Source organism: Gekko japonicus, unplaced genomic scaffold (assembly GCF_001447785.1).
Source record: "Gekko japonicus isolate JY-2015 unplaced genomic scaffold, Gekko_japonicus_V1.1 scaffold34, whole genome shotgun sequence".
In the NCBI taxonomy this organism is placed as follows: Eukaryota; Metazoa; Chordata; class Lepidosauria; order Squamata; family Gekkonidae; genus Gekko; species Gekko japonicus.
Window position 1 is genome coordinate 2,188,346 of NW_015173673.1, and position 15,749 is coordinate 2,204,094.

The 15,749-nt window shown below is 42.9% G+C and overlaps 1 protein-coding gene across 1 annotated transcript in view; it reads left to right on the forward strand.

The window, feature by feature from the left end:
* The window catches only part of CACNA1C (calcium channel, voltage-dependent, L type, alpha 1C subunit), a 629,866-nt gene that overhangs the window by 194,453 nt on the left and 419,664 nt on the right, over window positions 1–15,749 (forward strand). The gene's annotated exons all lie outside the window — the stretch shown is intronic.

The following is a 15,749-nucleotide window of genomic DNA, read 5'->3' on the forward strand; positions in this document are numbered from 1 at the left end:
GAGGGGAAAACAAAGAGTTTTCCCCTCAAATGGCGTCGCCCCGCCCCTGGCGTGTGACGTCACTTCCGGGTGACGCATGTGGGGCGCGCGCGCGTGCGCACGAAGAGGACGCCGTCCGGGAGCTTCCCGCTCCCAGACGAATTTCATTTGGTGACCCTATGTGGGTGCGGCCTAATGTGCTAATGAGCTGTGCTGTCAGGGGGGTGGCCTATTATGCTAATTAGTTCCTGCTGGGCTTTTTCTACAAAAAGAGCCCTGCAAATTATGATTCTTTGTTAGTCTGTAAGAACTAGCATTGGAAAATACTGGAAATACACTCTAAGAGGATGTCATTTGAGTGGTGGAGGAAACACTGTCACTGCAGCAGCACACACACACACTTTATTGCATTAGCTCATAGCCTTAGCAAGTAACACCCAAAATACCAAAAACAGTGCCAAAACTATAATACAATGATCACAAAAACAAAACTCTTAATATCCATTACAATTTTATAAACAAGATTACATAAGGAGGAACTGGTGATTGATATGCCTTCCAAACAGAAGCAAAGGTCTAGACCACTCAACGAGCTCTTTAATGGCAGTTGTCTTCCTCTAAAGCAATCCAAGCTGGATAATTATCTGCACCAGCATACTTCTTACAATGTGGATGAGTCAACAGGGCCTTGAAGCCCTATTTCAGCTTCAAACCACTATGCATTTCTTTTTTAGGAGGATAATTCAGAATTACCACAATTAAGCAATAGTGATTTATCCTTTGCAGAAGAATCCCCCCTCAGCAACAATGACTTAAATTCCTCTCCCAGATTATCTCGGTGTGTCAAGGAGAAAACCTCATTTGATCTGGACTTTGTGGGCTCTCAGTGCTTGCTGACTAGTAAATTGGCCACTGCAGTAACACTAATAGAGATATTTTGGATCAAACTACCACTTCAGCCTGGTCTACATGTGCAAGACAATGACCTAATGGGTGAGGTTGATTTTGAGATGGAAAGGAAAATAAGGGGGCAACTAAAGTGGAAAATATTGTAATACTGGGTGACTTCAACTACCCTCACACTAACAAATGTGTAAATGTGCTAGAGTGATAAGAACATAAGAGAAGCCAATGTTGGATCAGGCCAATGGCCCATCCAGTCCAACACTCTGTCATACAGTGGCCAAAAATACCAGGTGCCATCAGGCTATCCATCAGTGGGGCCAGGACACTAGAAGCCCTCCCACTGTTGCCCCCCCCCAAGCACCAAGAATACAGTGTATCACTGTATTCTGTAGTCATGCTGTAGACACAAAGCTTCTGGACGTGACTGTGAATTGGAAGAGTTATGGAGCTGTTTAGAGGGTAGTGACTTGATTCTGAGTAGTGCTTGAGACCTATAGTGAGATACAGATTTTGTTGCACCAGTTGTTGCACTGATTGGAACAGTGACTACAATGCAAAGTTGCCCCCGAAGGTCCAGAACAGTTACATTTGATTTCTAAAAAGCAGACTTTACAAATATGAGGGGACTGGTCAGAAGGAAGCTGGAGAAAAATTTAAGAGAATGGAATCCCTCCGGGAGGCTTGGAAACTATTTAAAACCACACTGATTGAGGCCTAGATAGAATGCATACTTTAGGCTAGAAAAGGTTCCACAGCAGCCCAAGTCAAGCAAGCCATAAATGGCAGAAAAGCTTTGTTCAAAAAGTGGAAAGTTTATCCAAATGAGGTGGACAGAAAGGAGCTCAGGTTCTGGCAAAACGAATGAAAGTTGACTGTCAGGCGAGCAAAAAGAGACTTTGAGAAGCAGATTGCTAAAAAAATATTAAGACAAACTGTAATCCAGGAGTCCTCAACCTTTTTTGAGCCCAACCTTTAGAATTCTGACACAGAGTGATGGGTGCAATCACAAAATGGCTACTACAGGAAGCAGAGCCACATACACAGAGGAAGCCCAAGTGCAGGGGAGAAGAGGGTTAATTAAAAATACACTGGGAAAGAGGGGTAAGTGAGAATAAAACAAATACTATGGTGGCAGCTGCGGCTAAAGGGTGTTATTTTAATCTGCATCAATGAGCATGTTTCCAGTGGCCAATCAGAAGCCCTGCTGGGTAAGAATCCCATCTGGTCCTACCCATTTTCTAAAAAGACTTGGTGGGTGCCAAAAAAGGTGTCAGCGGGCACCATTGTGCCCATGGGCATCACATTGGGGAGCTCTGCTGTAAGCATTTCAGGAGCAGGAAACTGGCAGGGGGGGTATTGGATGAAAAAATAATGAGAATGTTTCATAAGGAAGGTTTGGTGATGGTAGATAAACTGAATACGTTCTTTGTTTTCATTGTGGAAAATGTGCAGTGCATACCCATTGTGTCTGATAAACTGAGTCAAATCTTGGTGACAAGAGATGGTCTGGATGGCATTCTAATGTGTGTGTGAAACACAATGCTGGACTAGATGGATCAGATGGTTTGATCTCCCAAGGTTCTCCCATTGTGTCTTGGTGACAAGAGATGGTCCGGATGGCACTCTAATGTGTGTGAAACACAATGCTAACTAGACGGATCAGATGGTTTGATCTCCCAAGGTTCTTCTTATATTCTTAGGTGATAATGAGGTGGTAGAATACTGAGGTAGTGGAATGCGCTGTAATCATTCAGAATTGCAGGTGAGGAATTAATGTAAGGTCTCTTACATTAATAGTTTGCTGTAAGTGGGAAACTAGCACAGTATACGAGGGGTGAGATTAGAATTTCCCCCCCTTGTGTGCTAACTTTTATTTGCAGAGAATTTTCAGAAGATGGAGCATTGAAAATAAGTTACTTCACCTGCAGTATGAAATGATACAGCTCACTTTGCCATCTCTTGGCAGAGTGAGCAGCCATTATGCTGCATATGTTGACAAGATCTCTCTTTATAGAAACTGTTCAAGCATCCCTCAGAATTTCTCTGAAGTTTAGGCCAAGAAGAAACGCCTCAGAAATTCACTTCGAGCAAAATCTTATAACTACATAGCTTAATTGATAGTGTTCCTTTGCAGGAATCACATGATCATCTTGTGAATGTTGCTATTTTAACTTCTCCCTGATCAATGAAGGTTCTAACATTTACCCTTTATTGAAGTAAAAGCTACAGCTGAACTTAAACTGCTGACAAAATACTTTCTTATTCACTTTACTGTAATTGCTTGCTGACCAATGTTGACTCTTTTCAAACCTACAACGTTATCTCTATATATCAAGGGACCTTTAGACGTTCACCACAAGTCACTTATGTATGGGAGACTATTGAGATGACATGGCTAGGGTATTTGTTCAACTCAGAAGGCTTTTGTTGTTGATGAAATGTCATGTCAAGTTGATCTCTTTTTGTAGCTCAACTATAGCAGATTCCTCCTTGGTGGGTTTTCCTCCTGTCAAACTCTTCAGTTAATTTGAAATATGTCTGCGCAGTACAGAAGCTGCAATAAGAAATCCGATGGTGGTAGCACCCATAGAGAAGCCCCGTGAATCTATTGAAAATGACCAGGGCTGAGTAGGTCTCGGCAGGCTGTAAGCAGGTAAGCTTCAGGGAACTGCACATAGCTACCAATGTTATATAGGTAGGGGAACAAGAATGGAGGAAGTCAGATGCCAGTGAGCCTCCATCTGCCAAGGGTACCAAGTAGGACAAAAAAGCTATACCCTTCTCTCATTGAGGCCCTAGAATGTTCCAAAGACCCTGCTCAGAACAAAGATAAATTGGTACTGCTAGAACATCTCAGCCTGCTAAAAATATTCCACTTTGTTTGCTGTCAACACAGTCTCTACCCTCGTTTTCCCCTTAAATTCTTTCGTACTCACCAATCCTTTGGTAAAAGGATAGTCACTCTGTATTCCCTTGGCAAAAATGTATTCCTCTAGAATAAATATGAGCCAGGAGAGCCTGTGAAGTTTGGATGTTTCGTGCTTTAATCATTTATATATTATTCTCGTGTACTTACAGTATTCATATGAAGACCTGTCAATAAAGTAATCTTTTGCTGAGAGAGGTAGTAATCCAGAGGGAAAATTGATATTGCCTAAACTACAGCCTTATGGTTTGCCATTATATCATCATGTTTATCCCATTTGACGTACAAGTTTGACTAGAAACTGAAAGGCTGCCTAAATAAGGACATTGTGCTAGAAAGAGCTCAGTAGTGCTGCTAGCATCACGGATGATGATATGGTTATTAGCCAAATCTTATTTTTAATCTTACAATAGAAGCAATGCATATGGAGTTTTGGATACAAGTCAGCTCTCTCCATCAAGAAAAGCTCTAAATAATAATCCTTTCTAAAACTTCACTCTGAATGGTATATTCACGGAGCTATCCTAAGCAGAGTTATACCCTTGTAATTCCATTGACTTCAGTGGATTTACAACTCTATTTAGGATTGTGCTTTCAGTTGTTTACAGGGTAAGAAGTACATGCAGCTTCTTCATTTTAATGGGTAAGGGAGACTAGACTATGAATCAGGACGTCTCTAGTTTAGATTTTGCCTATCCCTTGAACTTCCTAGGCCAAGCCCCTTTCTCTGTCCCCATCTGCAACATGCAGGGCTATTTTTGGGCAGGAACGCACAGGAACAGAGTTCCGGCTGGCTCCCAAGTTGGCCACGCCCAGCAGGAACTCATTAGCATAATAGGCCACACTCAACAGCAGAAACTCATTCGGATTGGCTTCAATTAGGGGTATGTGGCCTAACATGCAAAAAGCCCTGGGTTTTGACAACAAACAAGGTAAAGAGAATAAGAAGCAAAAGGTGGGTGTGGCTGGATGACCACACTTCTGGTAAGATGGGAGTGTGGCCTAATACGCGAATGAGCTGTGCTTTCAGGGGTGCGGCCTAATATGCTAATGAGTTTCTGCTGTTGGGTATGGCCTATTATGCTAATGAGTTCCTGCTGGGCTTTTTCTAAAAAAAAAGCCCTGGCAACATGCATATGATAATAGCAATCAGCCTTGGTGGTTGAAAGTGCCATCAAGTCGCAGCTGACTAATGGAGACTCGATAGGGTTTTCAAGGCAAGAGACATTCAGAGGTGCTTTGCCATTGTCTGCCTCTACGTAGCAACCCTCAACTGCCTTGGTTGTCTCCTGTCTAAGTACTAACCAGGGGCAACCCTGCTAAACTTCCTAGATCTGATGAGATCAGGCTAGTCTGGGCCATCCAAGTCAGGGCAACCAACTGTACAGGGTTATTATAAGATTTTCAACAATAACTTATGTGAAGGATTTTGGAGCATTCTGTAACTACTAATTATTATTATACTGTCATGCAATGCACAATAATGTAATCAAGCACAGGGTCACTTTGGGGTATGCAGATCATACAGTTACAACAGATACTTCAGTTTACAGTTCAGCTAGGTCAAACTATTCAAAACATGGGCCCCCTTCCCTAGCGGGCTAGTTTTCCCAAGGGAGTCTTGTATGTGAATCTAACCTTCCATGCTCCCCAACCCCAGCAATTCTCAGCAAGCAAATTCACAGAATCCCTTATACAGAGTCATGAACAGGCCACTTCTGAGCTAGAGGGATCAGTGCCTGCCTCCCGTAATTCAGTGGACTGAGGACCTTATGAAAATCTGAATGTATGGCATATAGATGACAATTGCTAATGGACATATTTTTAGATACCTGGAAATTCTTTATAGAGGCTTATGTGTACACTTGTCATCTTATTCTTCTCTGTTTGAATTAAAAATAATTTTTAAAGGCGATTTCTGAGCTATGAATTGTTAGGCATTCACACAATATTGGCATTAGAAGAAAACATGTAGACATATACTGTTTTCTTTTGAATCAAACCATTGGTTCATCTAACCCTTTATTGGCTACTTTGCCTGGTTGCCTGGTAGTGACCTCAGGCAGAGGCATTTCCCAGCCTTGCCATCTGATATCCTCTAACTGTAGATACCAAGGATTGAGTCTTGGATGTTCTGTATACAAATCATCCATTTGTCTGTCTGTCTATTATCTATCTATCTATCTATCTATCTATCTATCTATCTATCTATCATCTATTTATTTATTTGAGCATATCTGTGTTGCCTCCCCTGCCTCAAGTGAACCAAACTGACTTATGGAAAATGCAAAATTACAAAACCGTTCAAACAAACAATATACAAAGAAAGAAACCACAAACATATTTGGGCTGGTTGTGGTCCACTGAGATGCTAACCACAGGCCTCAAGCTGTGCCCTTTGGCTGCTGCCCAAAGGCTTGTACCTCTAGCCCTGCCCTGGCTAAATGCCTATAAGGGAAGGAGAACAAAACCAGTACACATGGAACTCAGCCACTGTGAGCTTGTTGCCAACAAGCCAACATGGTCTTCGTCTCTTCTTCCCTTCTACCAGTGAACTGTGGTTTGTATTCATGGTAGAACAGGAGATCCAGAACTACCTCAGGGAAACTAACCAGATAGGGAGGAGGAGGAGGAGATTGGATTTATACCCCACCCTTCACTTGGAGTCTCAGAGTGGCTTACAATCTCCTATCTCTTCCCCTCCCCACAACAGACACCCTGTGAGGTAGGTGGGGCTGAGAGAGCTCTGAGATAACTGCTCTTTCAAGAACAGCTCTGACAGAACTATGGCTTGCCCAAGGTCATCCAGCAGCTGCAAGTGGAGGAGTGGGGAATCAAACCCGGTTCTCCCAGATTAGAGTCCGTGTTCCTAACCACTACACCAAAGAGGGGAAGAAGCTGAGGTGGTTAGGAGCCCCTATAAGTTTTTTTTAATCTTTGTAAAGCTTTTGTGGCTGAGAGGAAAGTGTCTCTGGCTGTGTTTACTGTGGGATTGTCTTCCTTCCAGAAACCTCTGATCTCTCCTCCAAATGCCTTGTGCTCTCACATAGATATACATGCAGGCCCACTTCAGAATTTGAGAACCACTGATCTACTTGACTGTTCATTATGTTGCTGTATTGCTTGTAGGTTGTATATTCCGGTGTTGGATCTGAATGGCTATAAATTAATAGAATAGACTTTTTGTGTAAAAGTCGGCACTTGATGTTTTGGTTAGGTTGTTGTTGTTGTTATTCATACTTTTGCATTGAAATGTGGTTGAACAAAATGCTGTTAGACCTGTATGCCAGCTGTTAATTAAATCGATATACAATACCCTTGTTCAAGTTAGACCTGCACAGAAGGAGCCTTATCCAACACATCTGTTCTAACCATACCTGATGTGTGAAGTGACCAATCGTACAGCTGGATGACTAAGCCCCAAGCAAGGCAGCTAGAGGACATGGAAGTGATGTGTGTATGTGGATGAACATGCTCACGGAAATGGATGACTGGTTACAGTTTACTAAATTGATCACAGATTGTCCACTGAGGAGGAGCAAGACAGACTGACCAGTCCCACCAACTGTATCAAACTACAGCACTGTAAATTAGGCCTTCTACAATCTCTGGTTGCCCTTGTTTCAGAGAGCCTTTCTGGTAGCCGTATCCTCTGCCTGTTGTGCTATAGTTCACTGCACTCTCCAAACCTCCATTCCCCCCAGACAAGGTGATGCTATGCTCGGACCCTGCCTCTCTCTGTAAGGTGCTTCGCTCCTTCCCGCTTTGCCAAGGCATAGTCCTGTCTGTTTTTTCCCCTTTCTCTTTTAAGAGAGGTATTGGTGTAGTGGTTAAGAACAGTGGACTCTAATCTGGAGAACCAAGTTTGATTCCCCACTCTTCCACCTGAAGCCAGCTGGGTGACCTTGGGCCAGTCACTGTTCTCTCAGAGCACTTGTAGCCCCACCTACCTCACAGGGTGTCTGTTGTGGGGAGAGGAAGGCAAGGCGATTGTAAGCTGCTCTGAGACTCCTTTGGGTAGTGAAAAGTGGGGTATAAAAACCAACTCTTCTTTTTCTTTCATCTCTCTTTGAAGAGAAACCAGTGCAGTCTTTTGTAGTTTCAGCCCTTGCAGTGGTTTTATGTTCTGTGCCACAGGCTGGTGCTCTAGCAGGAGTGTAGGAAGGTTTAGAAGTGATATTGCCCACCTCTGAGCATCCAAATCTATAAACAACAGAAAGCTGTATACATGTGCTATACACAGTCAATGCTCCGGAAATCATAGAAAAGAAATTATAGTGCTAATATCAAAACTCCCCTGCACGCTTGGCCGCCCGCCCGCCTCCCTCCCCGCCAGCAAGCGAGCCGGTGCCGGTCGTGCGTGGAGATGGCTGTGGAGGAGCCCCAGGCCAAGAAGCACCGGCTGGTGCCCACGCCCCTCAGTTAAAATACACTTTTTGGAATGGGGAATCCTCTCCTTGACATCTGTGCAGTAGTGGACAAGGACTTCCTTGACAAATATGGACTGAAGCCAAATGACCAAATCTTGGCAGAAGAGAAACATAAAGAGCTATTTGAAGAACTTGTGAAAAAATTCAAAGTAGAATATCAGCCTGGCAACTTGAGACTTCAGTGACCACAGTAGTCCTGCTAGAGGGCTAAAATCGGAGCCTTTGTTGGGCCTGAGAACCTCCTAGACTTTCATTTGAAAACATCTCATTTGTTTATTTTTAACTGCCGCCAGTACTTTGTAACATTTGTAATGCACTATTTAATTGTTTTGTTTTAATTCTGTACTATTTATGCTTTTATTCTGTATTGTATTGTTGGAAGCCGCCCTGAGCCTGCTTAGCGAGGAGGGCGGTGTATAAATTTGACTATAAATAAATAAAATAAATAAAACTTGTGTGAATTTCAATAATGCAATAAAGAAGGAAGGTCCGAAAGAGGTGCTGGTTGACAAAGTTTTCTGGAATACAAGTTCATTTTGACTGGCTTCATCCGGACGGGACCTTGTTGAACAAAAAGGTGTCTTCTAAGATTCATTCATCATTGAGTATGATAGCAGAGATCGTATCACTGATTCAGTATAAGGCAGCTACATTGGTTTATCTGTGTTCATGAAAAGACGTGGATCTGGGTCAAGCAGCACTGAACATCTTCGGTCTAGTAAGACAGACCTGTTGTCACCTCCAGGTAGGTCAGTTTGCTAGTCTTATCCCATCAGTGTGATGCACAGAAATTATGAAGATGAGGAACAGGTTGCTTACATATGACTGATGTCTTTGAGTGGTCATCTGTGCAGTTTCCCCACAACAGGTGTTTATTTTCTTCCGGCAACATCTTGGAAACAAGAACTGAGTGGGAAGCACAGTTCTGCCCTCTCTGAATATACATGTTGCTAATCAGTGCTCCTGGAGGCTGGAGCCAGTGTTGAAAAATCCTTTTACTCTTAGCTCCAGAAGTTTCTCCAAACTGATTCTGCACATGCTCAAATTCCCATCAGTGTGACTGCACAGATGGCCACTTGAAGGACATCAGTTACAGGTAAGCAACCTTCTCTTTATTGAGCAATACATTCTGACAGTTGCCAGATTTCCTTTAAATTGCAGTCCTAAGCCAGCAACACAAACCGCATCTTCACTTAGCTACCTAAGGAGGGGTGGTGTTCTCCTTTACCCAAATTGAATCAAATTTGTCAGTTCCGCAGGGCCTGTAAGACGGAGCTCTTCCGCCAGGCTGTTGAGTAGGAGCTGCCGCCACTTCAATTCCACCACCGATATGTATGCAGCATCGCACCACTACCACTAATATGTGGTTCCATCTGGGTGTGAGGTGACCCTGGAAAGAGAGGGGCCGACAAGTTGTGGGACCAATACCATTCGAGGAAGTTCTACCCCATCTCGCACTGACACTTTGTTGTTGTACTGTATTATTTTATTGTTTTAGACTGTTTTATCTGTTTTAATTCTGGCACTTGTGCCTTGTTGTTAGCCGCCCTGAGCCTTCGGGGAGGGCGGGATATGAATCCAAAAATAAATAAATAAATAAATAAATAAATAAATAGTTTAATACAGTCAAAGACCAATCAGGTTTACAAAATATAGATTCTACATAAAAGCTCACATTCAAACCCAAATTTCTCAGAATTTTCTGGATTCTCCCTGACACATACCTTATAGTGCAAGGTAGTCACAGGTGCAGGGCTGGCTCAGCTCCTTCTGCCACCCCAAACACTTGGAAAGTGGCACAGAAGGAGGCCACATGGTACAAGCACGCTCCAAGAGACTGCAAGCAGTGCCTGCCACCTCTTCCCTGACGCACCCCCAGACTGTTCGGCACCCCAAGCAGCGTGTAAGCCGCCCTGAGCCCGCTTGCGGGGAGGGCGGGGTAAAAATACTTAAAATAAATAAATAAATAAATAAATAGATGACAACTGTTCCCTCTAAGCTGAGTTAGTGTGAGCTAGCTCACAGTTTTTTAGCCTCTGGCTCACACATTTTTGTCTTAGCTGAGGAAGGATGGCTCCAGAGCAAACTAATTTATGCAGTAGCCAAATCACCTGCTCACAACTTTAATGCCGGGAGCTCACAAAGTAGAATTTTTGCTCACAGGACTCCATAGCTTAGAGGGAGCATTGGGTGACATATTTGTAAAATTAAAGAAAAATTAGACATGCTATTCCAGATTTCTTGAATGATTTGTATAGATAGTTCAGATCAGAAGATACGTATTGTGTCTTTTGGAAGCTGCAAAGCTATTAGTTATTAAGCTTTCCACATTTTCTTAGCTTGACTTTCACATTAGATGAGAGAAATTTACAGCCCACTCAGTCTATTCTGGAATGGTTCCACCAAGCCTACAGTTGTGATTGTGTTAATAATAAGAAATGACTGCTAGAACATTCCTTTTTTTTTTTTGCCAAGTACATACTAGCTTCTTTATAATTATCTTTTTTGTGTTCCACTTGGGGATGACATTACAGTGAGGCCTGTAAAATATATGGCACAATATGTGGTTTGAATGGGATGCTGCCTCTGTTGCTTAACATAAAGATAGATTAGCTCCATAGATGAAAATTGAAGGAATGCGTGAGTAGAATAGTTTTCATGGAGCAAGAGAGTCCTTCCTAATGAAAGCAAAGTCAATGTTACACTTATTTTGAAGCAGAAAAGATCCAGAGCTCAGTAGCCCCTTAAAGACTAACAAAATTTGTGGCAGGGTATGAGCTTTCACGGAGTGAGCTCCTGTCTCTACTTCCAGCTCCTGCCAACCTAGCAGTAGATAAATAGGTACCACTTCGGTGGGAAGGTAACAGCGTTCCGTGCACCTTGGTGTTTAGTCATGCCGGCCACATGACCACTGAAACGTCTTCGGACAGCGCTGGCTCTTCGGCTTTGAAACGGAGATGAGCACCTCAACCCTAGAGTCGGATTTGACTGGCTTTCAAGCAAGGGAACCTTTACCTTTACCTTTCTTTGAGCTTTCATGAGTCCCTGCTCACTTCTTATTTGGAAGGTGTTTTAAAGATCAGTGTTAAACAGTATACTGAAATGTATTCTGGACCCTCCAATCCAAAGTCTGACCTTATATGCCATATTTTGCCATCCAGGCACATTATGCAAATAGTGCCATGTCCCCCATATTGCCCTGCCCAGGAATAATCCCTATAGTACAGGATGCATTCCGCACTGAACTAATGATATTGCAGCTCTTTGGAAATGGGGCCATGGCTACTTTCTCTTACAATAAGGAGGAAGGCGATCTGATCTGCAAATATTGTTTCAGGGAGCTGAGCTATATAAGCAGTGTGGGCATGATGCAAACTCCCAAAGTTCACTGCTGTAGACCCTCAGCTTAGATACAGGAGCTATTCTGCAAAACACTTACAATTACAACCATTTAGCTCTGGCATTACATGAGATCTGGATGGTCGCCAATGCAATTTCTCATGTGTCTCAAACAGCTGGTGGATACAGTGGGAATGGGTTAGAGTTATTGGTTGTGGGTTGGCAAACCCCATTTTGATCCTCTTAATTTTTGCAAATGTACTGAGATAGTATATTGATAGAAATTATGACTAAAATGTATTTGACTATGAAATGTCTTGTAGAGATCAGAGTGGAGGCTACGGGCAATCAGAAAAGGCTTAATTCAGGGCTCTTTTTGTAGAAAAAGCCCAGCAGGAACTCATTAGCATAATAGGCCACACTCAACAGCAGAAACTCATTAGCATATCAGGCCACACCCCTGACAGCACAGCTCATTAGCACATTAGGCCGCACCCCCATGTTACCATAAGTGTGGTCATCCAGCCACACCCACCTTTTGCTTGTTATTCTGTTTACCTTGTTTGTTGTCAAAACGCCAGGGCTTTTTTTGTAGCAGGAACTCCTTTGCATGTTAGGCCACACACCCCTAATGTAGCCAATCCTAATGAGTTTCTGCAGTTGGGTGTGGCCTATTATGCTAATGAGTTCCTGCTGGGCGTGGCCAACTCGGGAGCCAGCCGGAACTCCGTTCCTGTGCGTTCCTGCCCCAAAATAGCCCTGATATTAATAAAACTTGATCCCTAGAAAGAAAGAAATTTTAAAAGTGAAATTGTGGTACATGCATATTCCTTAATGGTGAGGCAACAACACTGCAGATCTGACACTTATATAATAATTGCTGGCTAAGCGCCGTAACAATAAAATTCTTCTTCTTCACTTATATAATACCAGTTTTTAAGCAGAACGACTGAACCTGATCCTCTTGTGATTTCTTTAGTTCTCAACATATAAGCTCTCCCACCAAACCCCAAAGCCATTTTGCTTTGTCCAATGGCACCTTAAAGATGACAAAAAAATATGTATTAAAGATTAACAAAATTTATCCTTCAGGTTGCCCCTGAATTCCTGTATATCATTTTTCTCCTACAGACTGACACAACTACCACCTGTAATTGTGATAAGGGCGAATGCTTAAAATATCTCTGATGCACTACATACATGTGTGTTTGCACACCTTTAGATTGTGCCCTTTCCTCTGAATCAGCATTCAGAACCCTTCTGCTGGAGGTGGAATGCTGAGTGAGCCATCTACGTACTTTTCTATCTATAGCGGACGGCAGAAACATACACTGCCAGCATTTAAAGCTCTTTACAAGGTGCCAAGTTAGCATCCTGTAGGAACAGAAAGCTGGAGTCCTGCATACAGGCTACTTAAATCTCATTGATTTAAACATCCTAAGTGTACGCAAGGTTGCAGCCAACTAATAACTTAATATATGAAGCAGTTGAACTGATGGGCAGACAATGGAATTATTTACATGAAATCTGTTTTCCTTGTGGCATTATGACAGATTTTGTGCATGGCAGTGCTATCTTATTGGTGTAGTGGTTAAGTGAGCGGACTCTAATCTGGGAGAACCGGGTTTGATTCCCACTCCTCCACTTGCACCTGGCTGGATGACCTTGGGCAAGCCGTAGTTCTGATAAGAGCTGTTCTTGAAAAAGAGCAGTTTCTGTCAAGAGCTCTCTCAGCCCCACCTACCTCACAGGGTGTCTGTTGTGGGGAGGGGAAGGGAAAGGAGTTTGTAAGACACTCTGAGACACCTTTGGGTAGTGAAGGGCAGGGTATAAATCCAATCTCCTCTTCTCTTCTTCTTCTCTTATTTCATAAAGTTGTTTTATTTTTCCTGTTCTCATATATTGATTCTAAAGTTAGCCATGACAAAGTCCCATCTCAAATGCAGGTAGTGATTAATAGTAAATGGGGGGGGGGATGAGAAGATGCCAGAATTGGCCCTGAGCTTGCTTGGGCTCCTACTGGCTGATTTGCCACAAGCGCTGCTCCGCGCTCACTCCTCCCTTTTGCCCTGATGGCACGTGTCAATTTCACACAAGCTGCTGCGCAGCTGCATTTCGCCCTGGAGCTTCGCACAATTCCCCCCGTGTCTACTTAATCCTCAAAAAACAGGACTGAGTAGACGCGGGGGAAATCATGTGAAGCTGCGGGGTGAAATGCGGCCGCGCAGCAGCTTGTGTGAAATTGACACATGCCATTGGGACAAAAGGGAGGAGTGAGCGCGGAGCAGCGCTTGTGGGAAATCAGCCACTGTCACTTGCCTACCCCAACAACCCTCACACTTCATCATGCCACCCCTTCCCTTCTCTTTTCTTCCCCTAAATTTACTTTCTTAGTGGCAGGAAAAGGACATTAGCAGCAAAGTCTCCTTTCTCTCACTCCATCTAGGGAATGCAGAAGCATTGTTCCAGCAGAAGCAGTCCTGGAAACATAGTTATTCAGGGTCTTGACCCCAACAGAATGGACAATGGTTGCCAGCTGTGGGAAACAAACGGCAAAAAAAAAAAAAAGACTCACCCGCGGTTGCGTCTGATCACACAGTGTCGGACTGAGCCCTCAACTTGAAGGGACTGTGTGAGCTCGCAACTCCATGTCAAATTCCTCCAGAGGAGATATCCTCACTTCCCCTCCGCTCCAACTGGTTCGTGTGACCACAGCCATAGTAACACAATGACTGTTATGTCCTTGTTGGGGAAAGTGGGCTTTCTCTTTCTATCACAGTGGGACCCAGGTTCTTTGGTAGAGTGATTGATGGGACTTAGAATACGAAAGGCTGAGAACCACTGCACTAGACCACGTGCTGCTTTCTGTGTAAAGCTGCACATCTACTATTTAAAGATCATTTCCAGTGCTTCTTGCTTTGTTGGTGAAAGGCCACATGAATTACCCGAGACAATTGCTTTTCAGTTATTCAATTGCCCTACTTTTATTGTTCTGAAAACAGGGAATGGACCTTTAATTTGTAGCTCAGTCTCCATAGTCCATTCTGTAGAACACAATTAGAAAAAGTACTTCATTTGGCAGAGGGGGTTCAAACAATGAGAATTTTTTTAAAAAATCCAGTAAATGTCAAGTTAAGTGGAACTGAAAATCAGAAGAGAAATTTGGCTTTTGTCCTTCTTTGAATCTGCAAGCTAGCAAAAGTTTACATAAGAGACTATGCTGATTGGACGGCTTTCTGAAACCTCCCATTGCTCCATACTGCTGCATTTTCCCAGTGCCTAATTTTCAGAAAATTAGAACAGAACAAGACAGCAAGGGGGGGGGGGGGAGTCATAGAACTATTCAAATCAAACTGTATTCTGGTTTTCCATTACCAGTTCTCATCTTACAAAGAGAAGATCGTTTTTCACATGAGCAAGAAACAGAACCTTGCAATAGGAAGGTACTGCCGAGAGAAGTGTCCTTGCTTGCTTGCTTTTTGAACAGGCAAGGCAACTTTTTACTGTTTTCACTGTAATGATCTTTTCCTAAGTAACAGAAGAGGATGTTATATCTGAACTGCCTGTGGCATATCTTTGCATATTTAACATAATATAATCTTCCATCACCCTTTTAAACTAACCATTGTAAACAATAAAATTAAGGGCATTGTGAATTTTACATTTGATCCATAAGCACACCGGCTGGAACTTCGAATGATAAAGACCTAAAGAGCTCTGAAATTGGTGAAGCCAAGAAAGTTTGTGTGATAAATTTTCTAAAGTTGGAATCTTGAGTTTTCATGTAGCTCATAAGCTTTAGATTCAGTTTCAACTGAGTGTCAGAGTTTCTAAATCATATCCCATTTTTCTCCCTTTTGGGGGCAAGTGTGCATAGATATTTCTTCAAAACCACCTTCAGTTTCCTTCTTCAGTTTTCTTACCTTAACTCTACCCTGCTTTATGCTATTCTTCTAATAAGCAAAATACTTCATAGTCCTTATTCATGCTCAACATACCTTTTAGCTGGGGCTAAAACACCTCGCAAGTCCCTGGCTGAGCTGAGATTTTACTTGCAATCTTACCTCTACGATTTCTAAACTAACCCTACTGAGGAATAAATTCAAATGGATTTGAGTTCAGCTGTGATGCTTACTAACCATCCTGGATAGATCCTTCATTGGCACCTA